Genomic DNA, 23,982 nt, shown 5'->3' with positions numbered 1-23,982 from the left:
CTGATATCTCTTCATTTATTATACTAAGAGATGGTTCTCTATAAAAAACCTGTATTTATAACTGAATGTAACTGCATTCTGATAGTCACACACTGTGTGGGATCATGTTACATTCCAGTTATATTTCTTATTACTTCTGATTCATATAGCCTTAGAATATATAAGTGAAATAAGGAAATTCTTGTTCAGTTATATATTATCAGGTAATAACAATAGATTTATTACTTTTTAGGACAAATATGTTCAATAATCCAGAAGTAATGGAAGCTTTTTCTTTCTTTTCTTAAAACAAATATATTATTACCTAACTAGTTCCTAGAATTATGTTTTTGTTTATTCTAATCTGAAGCAATACAACCTCAATTTTATGAGTTAACATATCTAAACAGTTACATATGAATAAAATATGTAATTGTTTACTCTAAAAGGGTTAAAATCCCCAAATAATTCAAACTATCTTCATCAATACCAAAGTTATTAACAGTACCTTTCTAACTGAATTATTTAGCCTAGGGCAAGACTAACCATATACAACCACCCTGGAATAAATAATTTCAACAAAAACTATATTCTGCACTCCAATTAATAAAACATCATTTTGATGTCTTTTGACATAGCACTTCTCTCCTGTAAGCGGAAGATCCGTGTACCCCCATTAGCCCTCCTCATTCTCCCAACCATATTATGTGGGAGTGTGACGAAGGCACTTATTCCCCTGAGAGAGATATTTATTCTCTTTCACGGGTAAATTGTGATTACTTGCAAAAAATAATTTATACAATGTATCATCTAATCTCGTATGTTTTTTGTTTACTATTTACTCCAGAATTCACTGGTTTCTTTTCTATCTATTCATCTCTTCAGTCCACACAGGTTGATCTGCGCAGTCAGCTCTGCATAACAAAAAGTAAGTCAAAACTATTTGATCTATTGCCATGGCACCACTGAATATACTTTCCCTGAATGTTCAGGGAATAAATGTCCCTCAAACAAGGACCAAAGCCTTCCGTACTTTCCATAACAAGAAGGCTCACATAGTATGCCTCCAAGAAACACACTTCACCAAAGATTCTACTCCAAAATATATTTCTCCTTTTTATCAACAAATTTACCAGGCTTCTGCCTGTACCAAGCAAAGGGGAACTCTAATTGCATTTCACCGATCCACACCATTCACCTTATCATCAGAAATTAAAGACCCAGAAGGTAGATACTTGATACTCATGGGTTATATAATGGATACAGCAATCACGGTGATTTCCTACTACGCTCCTAACAAACAACCTACACCATTCCTCTCACATATATTACAAGTGATTAATACACACAAAATAGGAACAGTGATAATGTGTGGGGATTCGAACCAGGTCCTCCTCCCATTTCTAGATAAATCACCTTTTACACCATCCAAAATAACCTCTAGATTACCTTTTTCTCAACTTCTTTCCAAATACAATCTGGTAGATTCATGGAGAGAAAGTAACCCAATGAAAAAGAAATTCACTTATTTCTCACACCCTCATCAAACCTTCACCAGAATAGATCATATTTTTCTAACAATAGGAATGATACCAGAAATTATTGCATCAGATATAATTCCGATTCCGTGGTCTGACCATAATGCAGTATACACTACTATAGCCTCAGCCATACCAAAAGCGCATGACCCAACGTGGTACTTACCGGACATAATGCTCAAACACCCACTACATCAGATGGCCATTGAACAAGCTTTAAAGGAATACATATCAATTAATAATACAACAGACATCTCCCCAATAACACTGTGGGAAGCTCATAAGCCTGTCTTGCGTGGTACAATACAAAGACAAATGGCACTATTTAAACGGGAACGCAAAAATCTAGCAAAAAACTAGAACTCAGTTTTAATGCAGCCTACATATCATTCCAAGATAATCCATCTCAGAGTACAAAATCTCATCTGGAAAAATCTAGATTGGAATATGATCTATTTCTCACGGAGTCAGTTGATAAATCCCTCAAACGCTCCAAACACAATTTCTACATGAATACAAACAAACCAGGTACATATTTGGCTCGGGCATTAAATTCAACTAACAAATCTTTCAAACCAATACGTTTGAAATGATCAAAAAATGTTTACACTTGTAATCCAGTTAAAATAGTCCATAAATTTCACTCACATCTCGCAACTTTATACAAGACAAACAATAAATTTAATCCTACAGAGGCTGAATCCTTCTTCTCAAAAATAACCTTACCTGAGTTATCTCAAAATCAAAAAAGCAGTTTGGATGAGCCTATAACTATAGATGAAGTTGCTAACGCCATAAAAGACCTAAAACTTAATAAAAGACCAGGCCCAGACGGCTACTCGGCTTTATACTATAAAACATTCTCAGAAATACTCTCTCCCATTCTCACTGAAACTTTTAACAAACTTCTAGATGGACATTCTTTTCGGCAAGAAACACTAATGGCAATTGTTTGTATGATCCCAAAACCCCTTTCTGATGATACTTCCTGTGTGAATTATCGGCCTATCTCTCTGTTAAACCTCGATATTAAATTATTAGCAAAAATAATAGCAAAACGCCTCAATAGCATTATAGGAAAATTAATACATAGAGATCAAGTAGGCTTCATGCCAAATAGACAGGCAGGCGATAATATATGCAGGGCAGTGTTATTGGCACATATTGCTAAAAAACGGAAAATCCCTTTATGTTTTCTATCTCTCGATATTAAGAGGGCATTTGACACAGTATCCTGGCAATATATGCAATATTCATTACAAAAATGGGGTTTTGGACCCCACTTTTTAACATGGATCAAAGCATTATATAATAAACCCAAAGCCTATATAAAATATGCTGGATACAAATCTGAAGCCTTTAATATCGAAAGAGGTACCCGACAGGGTTGCCCATTATCTCCCTTATTATTTGCCCTTATACTCGAACCCATGGCCCAATACATCAGAACAAACCAAATTATAACTGGCATTGAAGTAGGAGGTATTACACACAAATTATGTATATTTGCAGACAATATATTACTTTTTCTATCACCACCACAGGTCTCTGGTCCTAACTTAATACCAGCTCTTGATGGGTTTGCAGCCCTATCCGGCCTTATGATTAATCCTAAGAAATGCCTAATGCTTAATATTTCACTCACAAACATGGAATTGATCCCGGCTAGGGCTGCACTCCCATTCACATGGGCAGAAAAATCAATCCCATATCTTGGAATTCATTTAACAGCATCTCATTCTGACTTATTCTTAACCAATTATCCTCCTGTATTAAGACAGATCACAAATCTAATAAAACAATGGTCGCAACTTCCTTTATCCTGGATAGGGAAGATTAATGCAATCAAAATGACTATTCTACCCAAATTGCTTTATCTATTCAGAGTCCTCCCTATTCCAATTCCTTCCTATTTTTTGAGAATAGTACAAAAAAGAGCAACTTCGTTTATATGGGGCTCTTCTAAACCACGTATACCTATACACACACTACATCTTCCCAAAAATAAAGGAGGCCTGGGATACCCTAAGTTTACTAACTACTACAGAGCAGCACATTTGGCCAGTCTGTCCAAATACCATGCAAAACAGGAAATCCCATTATGGGTATTTATAGAGGCTTCAGAAAATGACCCTCTATTAATATCAAATTTATTATGGCTTGATCCTAAAGACCACTTTAAAATTCATAATCCCATAACTAAACACTTCTTATCTCTCTGGGATAAACTAAAAACCAAATATCAGTTACAATCTCCACACAATCCTCTCCTTTCTTTTATCAGAAATCCGGCCTTTTATCCGGCATGGATCTACCCAAATTCTTTTAAAGCTTGGACAACATCAGGCATTCAGACACTAAATGACTTCATAGCATCTAAATCATTCCTTTCATTCCCATCGCTTAGAGAAAAATATGATCTACCAAACTCTGAGATATTTAGATATCTCCAAATCAAAAATTTCTATACACCATTCCTAAAGGGGGATACACCATTATCCCAATTATCCACTTTTTAATCAATCTGTACAAAAGATCCATTTGCTAAAGGTACAATTTCATCACTTTATAATCAATTATATGGAGTAGCAAATCTTAATAGACCCTCTTACGTTCAGAGGTGGGAGGAGGACCTGGGACGAACTTTAGAAGACACGGACTGGTCTAACATATGGCTCACATCTAAGTCATCTTCACCCAACATCTTAGCACTGGAGACAAATTATAAAGTCCTAACTCGCTGGTACCTTGTACCCGCTAGAGTGGCAAAATATTCACCTAATACCTCAGCTCTTTGTTTTCGAGGATGCCCAGAAATAGGCACATATTTACACATATGGTGGACGTGCCCAGTAATCCAAACCTTCTGGAAGGAAGTCTTCGTGATTGCATCTAAAATATTTCAAAAAATAATACAACCAGATCCATATTTAACTTTACTTAATCTAAAACCGGAATGGTTAACACTCTCTCAATTCAAACTTATGATCCAACTAATAACGGCTGCAAAACAAACAGTGGCCAAGGCATGGAAATCTCCTACATTGGTACTAGCAGAAACAATTCACAGAATGAATAATACAATGTCCCATGCTAAGATGGTAGCCATCGATCAAAATCAAATTCCAAAATTTGAAAAACTTTGGCATCCTTGGATAAAACAACAGTTCCTGTAAAACTTCAATGACTCTGTCCTTTTGCCATGGTAACAGATTAAATGACTTACAGAGACACCCATTCTAAGGCTTCAAAGAGAACTAAAAAGAATAATAAACTGACGAGCGGGACAACCTTGTGGACCATACCTCTACCTTTCAACCCTTTTTCTTCTTTCTCTTTCCTTTTCTCCACCTTACGATTAAAGCTCATTATCAGAATGTATTTGACCTATATACACTCTACTTGTAAACAATATGTATAGTAGGTATAAATCATTTAAATACCTACAAAAGTAACTAAGGAAATTATATATATCTTTAATTTAGGTTTACGTGAACCCAATGTTTAATATTTGAAATTTCATGATATTTACCTATATAAACCCTACTGTAAAACAATGAGCTTACTTTATAGATCCTTGTAAACTTACTTTATGTATCTTTATAACATTGTATACTCAATAAACTTCTTTTGACAAGGAAAGCAGAAGGGAATCTGGGATCTCCCAAGAATGAGGCTAATGGAGGGGTTGCAGAAGAGAGTTTAAAGTTATCCTTGATTCTATTCCATAAGTGTATAAGTTGGGCAATTATAGTGTTTTTCTTGTTGAGAGTGTGATACAGTTTTGTGTTAGACCATAGAATTCCCCTGATATTCAAAGGAAGAATAGAGGTGGACTCAAAGATCAACCAGGAGATATTTGTATCAGGGGAAGACCATTGAGCCATTTGTACTAATCTGGCTGCTAGGAAATAAAGCCAAAGGTTGGGAAGTCCCAGCCCACCTCTATCATGTGGTCTGTGCATAAGAATATAACTACATCTAGGTTTTTTGTTGTTCCAAATAAATCTATTGATTTCACGTTGCAGGGATTCCAGTCTTGTTTTGGGTACATTAATGGGGAGAGCTCTGAAATAGTATAGTAGTTTTGGAAGGATCATCATCTTAAAGGCACATATCCTTCCAAGGAAGGAGATATGGTAAGAGGACCAGATTTTTAACAGTGAGTTGATTTGTGAGAAAAGGTGGAGGTAGTTGCTTTTATATAAGAGGTTGTGGGATATTGTGATATTAACTCCTAAGTATTTAAAGGAGTGTGAGGACCATAGAAAATTGAAGTTTTTCTTCAGAAGTGAAGTTAAGTTTGGAGGGCTATTAATAGGTAGAATGGAGCACTTGTTTGTATTAATAAAAAGACCAGATAGTTTATGGAATGAGTGGAGTTCTGAGAGGAGATTGGGGATTGAGATTAGTGGGTCTGTTAAGAACAAAAGTGCATCGTCAGCATAAAGACTGAGTTTAAAGTGATATGGATCTTTTTGGTAACCTTTGATATTTGGTTTATTTCTGATGGCGACCGCAAGGGGCTCGATGGCTAAGGCAAAAAGGAGGGGGGAAAGAGGGCAGCCCTGTCTAGTTCCTCTGCTTAGGGGGAAGAAATCTGAGTTATTCCCTGGAATTCTAATTCTGGTTTGAGGAAAGTGGTATAGAGCATTAAATCCATGTATAAATTTTTCTGATATGCCAAATTTAGGTAATAGGTGGTTTAAGTAAGACCAATTGACACTGTCAAAGGCCTTGTGGATGTCAAGGCTGAGCAAATAGAGGGGGTGAGAGTGAAGGTTGGCATCTTGGACAATATTTGTAACTAGTCTAATGTTGTCGATTATTTGCCTGCCTGGGATAAAACCCGTTTGATCCGTATGGATCAGGGAGGTGATAACTGTGGCTAGTCTATTTGCCAGCAATCTGCCAAACAATTTAAGGTCATTATTAAGGACTGAAATGGGACGAAAATTTTGGGGGTGGGAATGGTCCTTTTGGGGTTTTGGGATTAGTGATAAGTTAGCCAGTAGCATATCTTCAGGGAAGTGACCACCTGATAAGATATAATTGAACATTTTGGTGAGACTGGGAGTCAGTAATGGGGCAAATTTTTTATAGTATGATGTAGTAAAGCCATCCGGGCCCGGTGCAGTCGACGTTTTGAGGGATTTTATTATGTTGAGAATTTCAGTGTCAGTGCAAGGGTCGTTTAACGAAGAGGATTGGAGTTGACTGAGCTTAGGGAGTTGTAGAGAATTTAACCAGTCTAGAGTAGTGGGAGGCGGATGTGTTTGGGGGCCAGATAGGAGGTTTTTATAGAAAGAGGTGAAAATTTGGAGGACATCTTGGGGGTGTGTTACGATATTGCCTTTTTGGTCATGAAGTTTATAAACATGTTGGGGTTTAGTATCATGATTTAATTTTCTGGCAAACATTGTTGAGGAAGAGTTTCCATGTAGCAGAAATTTGGCTTTAGAGAATCTAAGAGATTTTTCTGTGTCTTCAGAAAGTAATGTGTTTAGGGCCTTACGTTTTATTTGAATGAGATTCAATAAATCTGGAGTGATGTTGTTATTTAGTTTATTATATAGATCATGGAGTTCTTTGGTAAGGCATTTAATTTCTGACAATTTAGATTTATTTCTGGCTGCGGCTATGTTAATCAGGTGACCTCTCAAAACTGCTTTGTTAGCAGCCCAGACCGAGGTTGGGAGGACCTCATCTGACGTGTTTGTGCGGAAATATTCTTCATTATGGGTATTTATTTGTTGGACCGTAGAAGGGTTTGATAGGAGTGAATCATTGAGGCGCCAATTAAAGGGGGTGGGAGCCATGCCAATATGGGAGGTTTCAAACGCTACTATGTTATGATCTGACCATGGGCATGGGTGTATGTCTGTATTAGAAGAGTTTGCTAAAAGGATTGGAGTGCAAAAAATATAATCTAATCTGGCAAAACAACTATGAGGGTGGGAATAGTGGGTATATGCTCTGACACCTATATTATGTGCCCTCCAAGAGTCAATTAGCTGCAATTTACTGAGAGAGCGATTTATAGATTTACTAAAGGCTTTGGAAGAGGGGGCCACCTTGCTCCTATCAAGAGCTGGGTGGGCAGATAGATTGAAGTTGCCTCCAATTATCAAATGAGGTGAGATATATTGTTCTAGTATGTTAAAGAATTTAGTGAAGAATGTTGTTTGGGCTTCGTTTGGGGCGTAAAGGGAAGCAATAGTGACATTTCGTCTATTTATACTGCCCTTTAGGATGATGAATCTACTGTCATCATCTTTGTAAATAGAATGGGGTTAGAAAATAATGGAGTTTTTAATAAAAATGGTGACTCCACGTGATTTATTGGAGAAGGTAGTATAGTGGAATTGGTTGAATGATTTATCAAAATACTGTGAGTGGTTGGAGGTAGAGAAGTGGGTCTCTTGCATTAGTATTATGTCGGCTCCCAATCTCTTGTATTGTTTGAATGCTTTTTTACGTTTATTAGGAGAGTTGAGGCCTTGGCCATTATGGGAAAATACTTTAAGACCCATATTTATTGGGGATGATAATTCTAATTGTATAGAAGAGGATCAATACGTACCAAAATAGAGACACAGTGCAAATGGAATGACATTGAAATGATAGGTTGTGCATAAATTTATTGATTGATAAGAGATCAATAGCTCTGTATTAATATTTAAATTCGGGGAATGAATCCTGTGTAGAATAACAGATAAACATTTAGAATTACCCAAGATAGAATGACCTGAAATAAGATATATCTCACACCCTAACAGATCCCATTGCTGGTGACCCCTCTTGACTTTTGGGCTATTTTTGTAAGTAGCTTTTCCATTCAAAGTAGACAATTTGGACATTTCTGATACGATTTTCTCTATTGGCCGGAGGTTCCACATGTATCAATATTTATGATATTCTTTTGTTTTCCTCAGTTAAATTATGCATCCCACCCCTGATGACTGGCAAGAAGCCAAGAAACGCGTCGGGTTCGCAAACTAAGGATGCCCTATCAAGCCTAAATCATATCCCTGACATTTATCAATTTTTTATTGAGTTTTCTCATTTCATGCGATTTTGTGATTTTGATTGGCGATTTTAATTCATGTACTTCTGTTATGAATTGCATATATGTATGTCCATTGATTTGTTTACACTACTGAGTTTCCTCGATTGTTACTGCTAAATATGCGTTTATCAATTCATGCGATTATGTCTGTATTTATACTACTTTATTGGTACTGTATGCATCAAAATCATGGACTTGACTATTAATTAAATCCAATCATTTTACCTACTCACATGTATTCATTATTATACTTTCAATTGACATGCTTCATTTAAAGTCCCACTTGCCCCTCTCTTCTTTTTTTCTTGTATATATGAACCCGGGATGGAAGCATGCCATTGATATTTAGTTCATGCGACTGGTCACTTTCTTTTGTTTATATAGAATGACCTGAAATAAGAAGTCTTCCAAAGAGTATATTATTTGCATAAATTGCCATAAGGGCTAATATAACAACAACTGAAATAACAAAAAAAAGGGGACTGAAGGACCTAAAGTCGTTCAGCCTAGTAATTTCTACCACAGGACTTAATCGCCCAATTTCCGCCAGCGGGGAGTGCAGCCCCCCTCCAGGAGAAGGCAGGGCCGCAGGCCCCTCAGGCAGAATGGGGGTCAAACTAGCGACGGCGGATGGGCCAGGCAATTTGAAAAGTAAGAACTTAGTTTGAAAAAAAAAGGGAATTTGTGCATGGTAAAAATACTATAGGGTTAACTACAGCATACCACTAAATAGTAGATAACCTCCAAAAAGTTAACAAGGAGAACATTTTTATATCAGGTTTAAAAAAAAATGTTGTTACTAACAAAGGAGTAAACCTATGAATAGTACACAATATGACAAATTTGCAGAAGAGATGAAAAAAAAAAAAAAAGGGAAAAAAACCTGCATAGGAGAGGGTGGATAAAGGAAAGAACCAACAAAATATACAGAAAATATGAAGAAGAATGGAACAGAGGAATTTCCCTCTTCAACCCCACCTCCCTTCACTATATCCCTTTTCACTCCCAATCCTTCCAAAGGCAGAGTTAGTGTAAAATAGACAAAAAAAAAAAAAAAGATAATAAAGTTAGTATGGGAAGGAGATTGGGTAAATGTTCTGAACCAAGGTTCCGAGCCAGGGTTGATTGTAGTGTCGGGGGGATTTATATAAGGCTTGAAGGTTTCCTCATCACTGGGGTATTAGGTAGGGAAGAACAGTAAAAACTGAATTTTGGATGTCATCCAGTGAAAGTGGCAGCGAAAAATTCGCTTACTTAATTAATGTACCAACAGATCAGGCGACACGATCTTGAGGGGAGTGTTGTTGCCATCTTCTTAGTTCTCTCGGATTGCGTCTGGTGGAGGGTGTGGACCATATAGGTGAAGATCTAGGAGTAGCAGGTAGACGCTGTGATGGTTGTGGATCCAGCAGTCCCAGTTTAATAAGCAGATCTTTTCCCTCAATGACATTATAAACAGTGTAGGTATTGCCATTATGAGTTAATGACAATTTGAAGGGAAACCCCATTTATATTTGATTCTGGCTGTTTGAAGGACATTTGTAACTTCTTTCATCCTGCGTCTTTGGTCCAAAGTCGCAGGGGAGATATCAGGGAGAATCTGCAGCCTTATCCCATCTAATTCTATGGATGGGGAGTTCCTGGCAGCACGCATTATATCTTCTTTGGTGAGAAAGTCCTTCATACACATTATTATATCTCTGGGGGGTTTATCTGCTGTAGGTTTTGGATGCAGAGCCCTGTGCATTCTATCACATGCAAAAGCAGAGAGAGGTTTGTCTGGTACAAGGTTATGGAACAGCTTTGTAATGACTTGGTTTATGTCTGTGATAGACTCTGGAACTCCACAAACTCTTATAGTGTTCCTATTATCGAGATCTTCAATGTGAGCCTACATGAAAGAAAAACTGTCTGCCAATGTTTCATAGTCCTTTCTGAGGTCATTATGTGCAATGGCTAGTTCGTCATGTTTGGCTTCTAATAGATCTGTGCGGCCTCCTATACTGGCAATCTCCTGTGAGAGAGCGGTGGTAGATTTGTGAATCTCTTTCTCTAATTTGTCCACAAATCTGTCATAGATTGCTGACAGGCTTGCATCTAGATCAGCCTTGGAAAGGGGCTGAGAGTACTCACTGTCTTTAGATGCATGCTCCGGACCGCTGGAGGCCGCATGTTGGCCGGCGCCATTTTTGGGTCATCCTCCTCTCCATGCTCATAAGGTAGTTTGTGAGGGTATGTTGGGAGCGGTTCTGTAGCCCCTTTTTGCCGGATGGCATGTACAGAGTGATCCCGCGGGGGTGATCGGGCAGATGGTAAGGTTTTTGGTTGGGGATAGCCCCGGGTATCGTGCCTGGCCTGCCTCTTCAGACGGAGCTCAACTCAGCAGCGTCCGTCCCGCATCGCGCCGCGCATGCGCCCCCCCTTAGGGACAGCTTTCAACCATGTTTTATGGTGGCAGCTGTCCTGAATAGGGATGGGATTTATGTTTGGGTCGAACATAAGTTCGACTCGAACACTGGCTGCTCGCCCGTTTGCCGTACAGCAAACAATTTGGAGTGTTCGTGGCAAATTCGAAAGCCACGGAACATCCTTTAAAAGTCTATGGGAGAAATCAAAAGTGCTAATTTTAAAGGCTTATATGCATGGTATTGTCATAAAAAGTGTTTGGGGACCTGGGTCCTGCCCAGGGGACATGTATCAATGCAAAAAGAAGTTTTAAAAACTGATGTTTTTCGGGAGCAGTGATTTTAATAATGCTTAAAGTGAAACAATAAAAGTATAATATTCCTTTAAATTTCATACCTGGGGGGTGTCTATTGTATGCCTGTAAAGGGGCGCATGTTTCCCGTGTTTAGAACAGTCTGACAGCAGAATTATATTTCTAAAGAAAAAAAGTCATGTAAAACTATTATTGCTAGCGCCGGCTATAATGAATTGTTGGTTCCGCAATACACATAAAAGTTCATTGATAAAAATGGCATGGAATTTCCCCACAGGGGATCCCCGAACCAAAATTAAAAAAAAAAAAATGTGTGGGGGTCCCCCTAAATTCCATACCAGGTCCTTCAGGTCTGGTATGGATATTAAGGGGAACCCCACGCCAAAATTTTTTTAAAAAATGGCGTGGGGGTCCCCTTCAAAATCCATACCAGACCCGAAGTCTGGTATGGATTTTAAGGGGAACCCGGCGCAAAAATTTAAACAAAAAATGGCGTGGGGTCCACCCAAAAATCCATACCAGACCCTTATCATCACTTTTTATGACAATAACTTGCATATAAGCCTTTAAAACGAGTACTTTCTATTATGCATGTTCGTATCCCATAGACTTAAATGGTGTTTTTTTTGCCTTTTTTTTGCCTGTTCGCATCTTCTGGATGCGAACTGAACCAGGGGGTGTTCTGCTCATCCCTAGTCCTGAGGGATGTATGCATCTTGGTCTGTGGTCAGTGCCTAACCTCACAAATGCACTACTGGAAGAATGCTCAAAAATTCCCATAGACACACTCCTAAACCTTGTGGACAGCATTCCCAGAAGAGTTGAAGCTGTTATAGCTGGAAAAGGCCAATTCAGTTTTGAACCCTACAGACTAAGACTGGGATGCCATTAAAGTTCATGTGCGTGTAAAGGCAGGCATCCCAGTATTTTTGGTAACATAGTGTACACGTGTATTAATACAGTACATAAAAATAAAAAACACATGAACAATCTCATGTTCAGAAATGTGAGTATACGAACCATACAACTGTAATTATGTTGACCTCACATATATTTCATATATAAAAAAAAATCAATATTATTAATTATATGTATAAAAATATTTAAAATCCATATGAAGTGCATTTAAGTTAAACTTGGCGTGGTGACTCTGTAACACAGGTGCTGCTGGTGGACTCAAGAAGAGTCCACCGGTAGCACCTGTGTCTCAGAGTCAATTTAAGTTGACTCTGAGACAGAGGTGCTACCGGTGGACTCTTCTTGAAAAAGTTTCTAAGTGTGGACTTTTTCAAAAAAATGACCCCACATTTTTGGCGTGAAAAAACGACTAATTCCCCACTTTTCGCTCCAAACTGGCCAACGACACTTGAGCTGGGTGGACTTGCTCCAGGGGGGTCTCAGGGTCGGGGGGTGGTGTAGGAAAAAGTTGGGGAGCGGGGAGTTGGTGGGGGGTTTTATGTACAGCTTGCCGCGCCAAAGTGATCCAAGTGGCCAGTAGCTTCTGTTTCTGGGCAACCACTTGGTAAAAACCCACCAAACATAGCACACTTGTAGAGGAGATTATCGGGTACCCGTGGTAGAAACTTGGGGTCCAGGGAACCAACGGGCGGCCAGTACCGGTTCCCCAAAAAGGGCACCTTGTTTAACATTGCCGCCTATGGGGAACTTGGTCAGCTTGGGAAAGGCATGGTTCCCCATCCATTGGGCCTAGGAACACAAACTTGGCACACTTATAGGAGAGACCCTTCACCACATGTGGTGCAAGTTTGGAGCCCCTGCACCCAAAGGGCAGCCGGCAGTGACACCCCAAAGACGGTACCCCTAGGACACCAATTTAACATTGGAGTCTATGGGGAAACAAGCCAAATTATGGCGAGTCTCAGTTCTCGCTCAATAACTTGACGACCGAATGTGCTACTGACTCCAAGCTTACACCCACTTTTCACAAGAGTCACAGGCACCCCTCAGAAAAATGTGGAGTTTTACGGGGGAGTTACTGGGAGCACAATGTTGACCTAGATCACTGTACCGGTGCTCCCGGGCCATGGGTCACAAAAATAACAAACTTGGGGGTTCTGTAGGGACACTCTATGGGTACCTCCACAACCAGTTGGGGCCCGGTACCCCAACCAGAACTTTAGAGTAACTGGAACACCACACTTTGAACCGGTATAGCTCGGCCTCGGTTAATGGTAGAAAGCTCTGGGTGGTCTCATTCGAAAGCCCCAATGGTTTCCAACAAAATGACAACCCCCACGAGTTTCTGGGTTCGGTATTCGGTTTTTGGTACCTCCTTAAAAAACATACCCCCACCGCCTCCAACACTATGGGTCCTAAAAATACAACGTCACTGGGAGGTTGTAGGGCTAGTGTTGAGGTACCCCCCTGCCAAGTTTGGGGTTTAGGGAACGTATGGCGGCCCAGTGGTGACCCCTCAAAGTTACCAATGCTAACCGATCTCAGTTACCCAGCCAAATTCGGACTTTGGCTTTGGCGTCTTCTGGATGGATGACTTTGGAACCCCAAATTTGGCGTGCAGACTCAGAGGATCTAGATCTACAACATATCCAAAAATTGGACTCCTAGCTCAAACGTTTTCAGAAAATTACATTCTTTGAGCCAGAAAACTACTTGAGTTTGAAAGTCAGGTCGACACAAAGCCTAATGAGTGAATTTGAGAAATGCTATTTCGGACCCCTTTGGTTCCAAAGACCCCAAACTTGGCCTGCAGCTAGGGGGCCTCTATGAACCCCCAAGTACCAAGTTTGATGTTTGGGTGACCTATGGTTCCAGAGATATGGACCGGTAAAGCAAAACGTTCATACCAACCAAGGGGCACCAAGGGACCGGTTCTGATCTGGCGGTCATCCACTACCCCCTCGGCATTGGTAAGTGCCATGGGTTGGTCCCCTTTTAAGGTCCATATCTCCCCCATACTTTGGGCTAGAGACCCCAAATTTGGCAGGTCGGTACCGGTGGATTTTAGACACAAGAACCGAGTAGAACGACCCTCCTGTAACCAACCGTTGGGAAGTTAGCCTCAGATTAAGCCCAAAATAGCACCCCAGGAAAGAGAGGGCTCAACTAGGGTCACTGGGCTAAAAACCCTTTGGGGGTAGTTCGCCCCAAAATTCGACTATGTCCCCCTGCTAAGCTCAGAGTCATCCCAAGAGTCAAACCAAGAGTCAGTATAAAAAGAAGAAGCAAAAAATACTCTTGCGCACAGGTGTATTGGCTAACAAGTCCCAAGGGTTCAAGAAGGACTATGGATTTCGGCCTTGCTGCTCTCAAGGATGGGATTGTCCTAGTGTTAAATGAAAAGAAGAAAAAGAGCACACCAGCCTAGTGCATTATCCTTGACAGATTTATTAATTAAAAACAAGATAAAAACTACTCACAAAGGTTGAAGAAAAAATCGCATAGTATGTGGCACAGAGGCAATTATTCCAGTGGTAGCAGTTTTCCAGGTCCCAGGAAGGAGGCATACGGACTACTGCTGGCTAACGCGTTTCGAAGGTTACCCTTCTTCATCAGAGCCTTAGTAGTGTTAGTCTCATGCTGGCTTTTTATACACGTCAGACTGAACCAGACTGGTCGGGTTGGTTCTAGGACTCCTCCCTTAATTGATGGGCGGTCCTCTAAGAAGGGTGGGTCTTAGCTTGGTTGTCATTATTAAAGGGCCATAGTATATTAGTTTATTTATTTATTTAATTGATTTTTATTTGATTTTTATTTTTATTTTTGTTTCTATTGTTATTGTTGATGAATTTAATGGAATATGGGTTATAATTATAATTTCTAGTCCCTAATTCTAGCTCTAGTATTAATTTAAAATTAAAATTAAACTTTAATTTTTAAGTATTTTAAGTTATTGATTTCTTGACTATTTTTATATATATACATGTGTATGATCTGAAGTATAAACATCCCACAACAGGTAAGCTGAAAGGGTCATGCCAATGGTTATCAGTAGACAAGCCAGGGCATCCCAAAGGATCTGCTCGTATCCCCTCTCATCAGTACATTACAAATACCAGAGAACACTGGACAATGTTTAAAAGTCTAGAGTCAGGGAGGTACCTTATAGTGTATGGATCAGGTGGAATCTCCTCTGCTCGAGTACGTTGTCTCTGTGGGGGCTGTGAGGGCTGTGACTGTGCGGGCTTCCATTGCTGACAAGTCCTGGCCAGTAGCACGTTCCTGTGCCCTGTAGGACCTGGTGGAACGCACGCCGCTATTTTACTTCCGGGTTGCGGTCCACAGGGCGGAAGTGCGGTCGTGATGTCATATCCCGTGCGCCCTACGGCGCACGAGATTGACTCAGTATGGTAAACAGTGGCCTCCATTTTGCCGGAGGCATGGATAGAGGCCAAAGTCAGACAGAAACCGTCTGACTTTAGGCTAGAAGGGGATAGACTGTAAAAAATGAGATATATGTATATAATTCATGAAATATATAAATAATAAAGGAATTTGAAAGGGACCAGGGGAGGGGAGAAAAAACTAGATGGCCCAATGCTTGACATGGTGGTCTAAAAAGGGGACTAGGTGAAAAAAGGGGGGGGGCTATTAAACAATCAGGTCTAGAACAGTAGCTAGAAGGTGGCGATATTCAGAACATATGTATTTAGAAGCCAGCAGGGGATACACTAGAATTGATAATAAAAAGTAGTAATAGAGAATGCATATAATATACATTGAGTAAAAAAAAAAATATATATATACATATATACATACACATATACATATATATACATATACATACACATATAGAAAAGAAAACCCCATACACATCCATCTCATATACATGTATGTGCATACAGTAATCCTTTAAAAAGCAATATTGTTAAAATTAAATCCGTATAGAAGTACAAAGATCTATGTACTTTGCCAATATAATATAAAAGGGGGGGGGGGGGGGGGTTTGTTGCAACCTCATATATAAAAATTACATATAGTGGTTTTATACACATTATTTCGGATAATCCAGAGGTTACTTAATAGACATCAGCAAAAGGGATAATACAAGAAATATATTATTATATGGAAATAAAAATAAAAATAATAAAAATAAAAATAAAAATAACAATGAAAACAAATGGAGATTGTATTTAAGATGTGTTGAATATCGTATTGAATAATAATGGAAAATAGATTGCGTATACTTAAAAGGATAAAATGTCAGTCGATCAAAAATGGATATGAATATAATATATATTAAATAGAGCCACTGCCTGCAGACCACATACACATACAACCTATGAGTACACGTGTATGTGCATATGGGTGTAAACATATATAATACCACATAGAGGACCTATATATGCTGTGATCTAGTCATAGGTTAAATGTATATTTTTACTTTTATTTTTACCTTCATCTCCATTGTCGTTTGTATTTGGAATGCAAGATCTGATAGGATATGCCTTAGACAATGAAAATGTAATAATGATACCTTAAAACCTCTACAAAAAGAGTGATATATATATAAAAATAATTAAAAAATTAGATAATTAGTTAAAAGATTAGCCTTCCACAGTGGCTTAGTACCAACATTATACTATTTTATGTACTTCTGGGTCCTCATTTAGGCCTCCTGGAGCGAGACTACCAAGGGTAAAGATCCAGAAGGCTTCTCTTTTGCAAAGCCTCTGGTGTCTCCTTCCTGTATCCAGCTCCCTTCCAATAGACTCAATCCCAAATACTTTCATGCCTGCGGGGTCCCCTTGATGGGCCTCTACAAAGTGTCGAGGGACTGGGTATTTGTCTCTTAGATTTATGATACCGCATTTATGCTCACCAATTCTAACCCGTATTGGGCGTTGTGTACGGCCTACGTATAGACGCCCGCATGGACATACTATACCGTAGATCACATACTCTGTTCCACAGTTTATGAATTGCTTAATCTGGTGGATTCTCCCGTCTCTCCCTACTACAGTTTTTTTCCTATGCCACATGTACATGCATGTGCCACAGTTCTTAATACCGCATTTGTAGCATCCTTTTTGGTCAAAAATTGTTGTCCAGCTATTAGTTGGTTTGCTGGTACATGTTTTTACCCTACTTGGGGCAATCAGGCTCCTAAGGTCTCGGGGTTTCCGGAAAACTATATTAGGGTGATCGGGGAGTGTCTTACCCAAAACGGGGTCGTGCTTCAGAATATTCCAATTCTTTCTGATAATACTCTGAATTTCGAACGCTTTACTCATATATTGGGTAGAGAAGCAGGCTTGTTGGATATCAGGGGTAGTCTGGTGTCGAAATTTTGTGTTGTTCGGATCACCGTGACCACCATGTCAAGCATTGGGCCATCTAGTTTTTTCTCCCCTCCCCTGGTCCCTTTCAAATTCCTTTATTATTTATATATTTCATGCATTATATACATATATCTAATTTTTTACAGTCTATCCCCTTCTAGCCTAAAGTCAGACGGTTTCTGTCTGACTTTGGCCTCTATCCATGCCTCCGGCAAAATGGAGGCCACTGTTTACCATATTGAGTCAATCTCGTGCGCCGTAGGGCGCACGGGATATGACATCACGACCGCACTTCCGCCCTGTGGACCGCAATAGCGGCGTGCGTTCCACCAGGTCCTACAGGGCACAGGAACGTGCTACTGGCCAGGACTTGTCAGCAATGGAAGTCCGCACAGTCACAGCCCTCACAGCCCCCACAGAGACAACGTACTCGAGCAGAGGAGATTCCACCTGATCCATACACTATAAGGTACCTCCCTGACTCTAGACTTTTAAACATTGTCCAGCGTTCTCTGGTATTTGTAATGTACTGATGAGAGGGGATACGAGCAGATCCTTTGGGATGCCCTGGCTTGTCTACTGATAACCATTGGCATGACCCTTTCAGCTTACCTGTTGTGGGACGTTTATACTTCAGATCATACACATGTATATATATAAAAATAGTCAAGAAATCAATAACTTAAAATACTTAAAAATTAAAGTTTAATTTTAATTTCAATTTTAATTTTAAATTAATACTAGAGCTAGAATTAGGGACTAGAAATTATAATTATAACCCATATTCCATTAAATTCATCAACAATAACAATAGAAACAAAAATAAAAATAAAAATCAAATAAAAATCAATTAAATAAATAAACTAATATACTATGGCCCTTTAATAATGACAACCAAGCTAAGACCCACCCTTCTTAGAGGACCGCCCATCAATTAAGGGAGGAGTCCTAGAACCAACCCGACCAGTCTGGTTCAGTCTGACGTGTATAAAAAGCCAGCATGAGACTAACACTACTAAGGCTCTGATGAAGAAGGGTAACCTTCGAAATGCGTTAGCCAGCAGTAGTCCGTATGCCTCCTTCCTGGGACCTGGAAAACTGCTACCACTGGAATAATTGCCTCTGTGCCACATACTATGCGATTTTTTCTTCAACCTTTGTGAGTAGTTTTTATCTTGTTTTTAATTAATAAATCTGTCAAGGATAATGCACTAGGCTGGTGCGCTCTTTTTCTTCTTTTCATCAAACCAAGAGTCAATCTAGAAACCCTAATGGTAAACACCAAAAATCCCTAATTATCAGTAAAACATCAAAACATAGGACCTAATGGTGCAGGGATATTTCAGCAGGTGCTCTGGACTGATGAGACAAAATTTTAAATATTTGGCTGTAGCAGGAAGCAGTTTGCTCTCAAAGGGCTGGAGAGTGGTACAATAATGAGCATCTGTAGGCAACAGTGAAGCATGGTGGAGGCTCTCTGCAAGTCTGGGGCTGCATTTCTGCAAGTGGAGTTGGATATTTGGTCAGGAACAATGGTATCCTCAATGCTGACAATTACAGGCACATATCCATCATGCCATACCATCAGGGAGGCATGTGATTGGCCCCAAATGTATTTTGCAGCAGGACAACAACCCCAAACATGCCATTAAGAACTATCTTTAGTGTAAAGAAGGAGCCCTGGAAGTGATGATTTGGCCCCCACAGAGTTCTAATCTCAACATCATTGAGTCTGTCTGGGAATACATGAAGAGACAGAAGCATTTGGGGCAGCCTACATCTACAGAAGATCGTTGGTTAGTTCTCCAAAATGTTTGGAACAACCTTTATGATGAGTACCTTCAAAAACTGTGTGTAGCTAGAAGAATTGAAGAATTGATGCTGTATTGAAGGCAATGGGTGGTCACACCATAAATGGATTTGATTTCTCTTCTTTACAGCATTTTTTGCACACCTGCCTAATACCATTGTACTGTATGTTGTTTTACATCTTCCTCTCCACTCTGGTTCCATGCCTGGTGTTGAAATCCTTTTGTTTTCTGTACATAGTGATTGTTATTGCCACGCTAACCTTGATTGTATCCAAAATCTACATCATTTTCCCATCCTCTATTCCAATGGGAATCACACCTATGTTCTCCCCCTTGTTCCCACCTTGGTAATAAGCAATACATTTCTCTTCAAAGGAATGATCAAACTCCTCATTTAGAGAGAATGGAGAGGTTCAAATCTGTTCTGTGTTGTAACTGATCTGTCAATAAATCTCCTTGGGGAATTTTGTGTAATATTCCTAAACTTTTTACAATAATTAATCCATCTGGGTGCCTCTTTATTTTAAAATGGCTTCTTTGAATAAAATCAAAACTGCCATTAGTATTTCTTTTGATAATATAATGTTTTGTTTTGGATATTTTTCACACCATTTAAAGCATCCCCATTTTCAACTTGAGAAATGTCTGTATTATTCTTTTTACTATTTAAAGACCACTCTATTTTCATAGTCATTGGGGTCCTAAGAAACTTTTTCTTTTTCTACTAGTTTCTCTATTACTCTATTAATTTACTCCTTTTTTTCTTTGTATGAAAAATTGTAGAAACTCAATCTCTACTTTATTATTTTCCCTGTGCCCTATCATCTTTTTGTATGGAAACATACTCTTAGGAACCGTACATTCAGCAATGTATCTTTTAAAGAGGGCTATAGCCCACAATACATTTATTTCAGTGATCTTTTCAGTTTTCAAAAGCACAAAAATGCCATCACAATAGACCCACTGGAATTAAAAACCTCATCAACATTAATATTACACTTAGTTCTAAAATAAAAAAAAACATCCATTATAGTATAAAAGCAGCTGACCTACCATTTATAAAAAACAAACACAAACAAAAAAAACCCAAGCAATGTAGGAAACAAGAACGTCTGTGTTATATACATATAGTATATACTAGCAGCATGTAATGAGAATTAATATGTAGTCCTGCAACAAAATAAATAAGTAATTGCAGCACTTGATGTGAGACTCTCAAATTTCCTTCTTATAGTCTTCTCTAAATCTCCTTGCCCTCCAAGAGATTCAAATGATTCACTCATCATATCATAAAACCCCAAAATACAGTATAAAGAAGTCAGTATGTGAAATTAAATAATCAAATCTCTCATTAAGATCCTTGGGGAAACCAGCACTGAAGAGACCATCACCATGTTGACAAAACTGACAATACACTGTATGATTAAAGTGCCCCTACCTTATCACAGTGAGTGCCTGCTTACAGCCAGCACCAGATTACAGCCAGTGCCAAATTTCAGTCATCATTAGACTACAGCCAGTGCCAGATTACAGCCAGCACCTGATTGCAGCCAGCGCCAGATTACAGCCAGCGCCAGATTACAGCCAGCACCAGATTACACCCAGCACAATATTATAGTCAGCAAGGGATTATAGTCAGCACCTGGTTACAGGCAGCACTAGATTACAAGCAGCACTAGATTACAGCCAGCACTTTGATTACTGCCAGCACCTGATTAAAGCCAGTGCCTGATTATAGCCCCACCATTGCCAGATTATGACCAGTGCCTGATTATAGTCAGCGCCAATATTTCCAGTTTTTTGCACACATTCAACACCAGTAATTCCAGTTTGCTGATTACACCAGTGCCAGTGTTTTGCCTTTCATCTAGGGGTGTCTGCTTTCCAAAATGGGGCCATATTCTTGGTGTTTATACTGCCCTGGTATTTCTGGGCCTCTGAAAATGTAATAGGTGTTTGGAAAATCAAATGTAAAATGTATTCCTCTTCAAAGCCTGAAGGTGTGCTTTACATTTTGGGCCCCTCTATGCAGCTAGACAGCAGAAAAGTCTCACACATATGGTATCCCTATACTCAGGAGGAATAGTAGAAAGTGTTTTGGGGTGTAACTATGTCCACACTGTGTGTGAACGATTTATTATTAAAATGACAACTTTGTGTATTAAAAAAAAAAAATCACATTACGTTTACTTTCTTCATTTAAAAAAAAAAATGATGGTAAAAAGTTAGATCTTAAAAGACTGACCATACCTATTCTTTCCAAAATGTAGTCATTTTTGTGGGTGCTGCTCTAAAAATGTAATAGGCAGTCAGGATGTTCCGCATCAGAGACAACTTATTTTTTTTTTAAAAATACATTCTTTTTCCAAAAAATGTTGGCAAAAAAGGATCTGTAAAAATACTCACCATGCCTCTTATGAAATACTTTGGGGTGTCTTCTTTTCAGAATGGGTCATTTTGGGGATGTTCTGGCATTATAGGACCACAAGAAATGTGAAAGGCAATCAGACCATCACAGTTCATAAATTTCAAATATACACCCTAGTTAGTAGGCTCAATAACTTTCACACAAACTAAATATTATGCACTTTGCTGTTTTTATTTAACAAAACATGTAGCAGGACACGTGTTTATCAATCCACTTTATAACTCTCTCATACTTCAGTTGTGCTGCTGAGCTTGTACTGGACCCCACCAGACCAGTACCCATCACCTTACTCCCAGTAACAACAATTTGTATGTTTAAATGGAATACTAGAAAGCTGTACTCTGTCCCTATGATGCCTTGTGCCATGCGGTCAGACCGAATATTGGAGTTCCAGTCACTAGGCAGGGAGCCTAAGCATAAAAGCTCCTTCACTACCATGGCCTCTGTCACCTTTGCCAAGTCACCGCTTCCTGACTGTCTGGCTGCATTTGAGCTTGACACTAGTACAGTAGCCATTAGCAACAGCAATATAGCCTCTTCCAAATAGCTTCATTGCACATTAGACATTGGTATTGTATCTTTTCTATCTCATCTTGTTCCCTTCTTAAGCCCTGTTCTTTGTGATACACTTCACATGCATTGCACCCCTCTAAGTATGTCCTCAAGAAACTTCAGACCATAAAAAATATGAAAACCTCTATTTGGGGATTTGAGGCAATGAAAAAAGATTTTTATATTTTTAAATAAAATTAATTTATTTTGTAATCATTGTGTAGAAAAAAATTCTTTACATTTCAACATGTTGTATATGAAGTACAAATATTAAAAGACATTCAGTGACCACCAGTAGGACAGCGGTGCCGAGTAGCAGTAATTCAACACGTTTCAATGAGTAGTATTCAATAAAATCTTCATCAGGGATATTGTATCACTATCTACAGAAAATCAAAAATGCAAAAATGCAATGTTAGGAGATACATATAACTGTCATATTCCATACAAATATGATATATCTGTTAATGTACTTACATTTCAATACATAGTCAAAAAGTAGCAGATGCATTCCCCATATTGAGGCAAGGAAAAATCCAAAATCCACAAGTTATGCCCTTCATCCTCTACAGGATGGCTGGATATAATGAGATCCAAAGAATTGCCACTCAAAAGACGTAACCCAGCAGCTGTATAAAAACACATTATTTGTAAGGATAAGAGTGAAAAACCTCTCCAATTCCAGTCCCCAACACAAGGAAATTCTACCCAAATGAGGGGGACAAAAACTTACGGTATAGCATGTGGGACGATTAAGATCCTCCAATGCAAAAAAAGCCATCGAAAGGCCGCTTGATGGTAGTTGTTGCTCCTCTGCTTTCCAGCCGAGGAGGGAAATGGTGCCATATGCTGTCCCCGGCGTCCCTTTATATGGTCTACAGCGCAGGGCCGTGATGCGTCACACCCAGCCTTCAAATCACGGCTGTCAAATGACACATAATGCCACAAGTCCGGCCATCGAGTTTTGGCCAGGACATGATGCAAGACCACTTCCTGTTCCCCAGATGTAAACACCCGGAAGTCCAGGCCGGCAGCCATGATGGAAAAACGGCAGTATAGAGCGCCACAACAACACACCACAGAAATGCCACAAGAAACTTGCAGCATAACCACCTAGTCATTAGCCAACACATGTCCTGGATGTGAACATCCGGCACTAGTGGGGGCGGCCAGTTGAGACAAAAAACGCCGACACATAATGCCTCTTGACGTGGGAACCCAGGCCTCGAGGAAAAAAGAGCAGGGGTAAAAAAAAGGAAAAAATTCCTTAACTCATCACATGGGGAATGCCTTCTGCTGTACAAAAGATTTTTTGGATCACAAAATAATTTTTCTTATTAAATCATGTTCATTAGAAAATTTCATGATAATTTGGTGTATTCTCTTGTCAGCAATCTGGTGGTAAGTTCATCGGATTCTCTTTGAAAATCCTCATTGGTGCTACAATTTCTTCTAATGCATAGGAACTGACTAAATGGAATTGATTTCTTCAAGGAGTCAGGGTGAAAACTATCTGCATGCAGCAGAGTGTTGCCGGCGGTTTCTTTCCTATATAACTTACTTGTAAGTCCAACATGTGAATCTCATGAAAATCATGTGTCAAGGTGAAAAAAAGATTAAAGTTGT

This window comes from Aquarana catesbeiana, linkage group LG05 (assembly GCF_042186555.1).
Source record: "Aquarana catesbeiana isolate 2022-GZ linkage group LG05, ASM4218655v1, whole genome shotgun sequence".
Classification (NCBI taxonomy): Eukaryota; Metazoa; Chordata; class Amphibia; order Anura; family Ranidae; genus Aquarana; species Aquarana catesbeiana.
Note: the sequence above shows the minus strand (reverse complement) of the source record.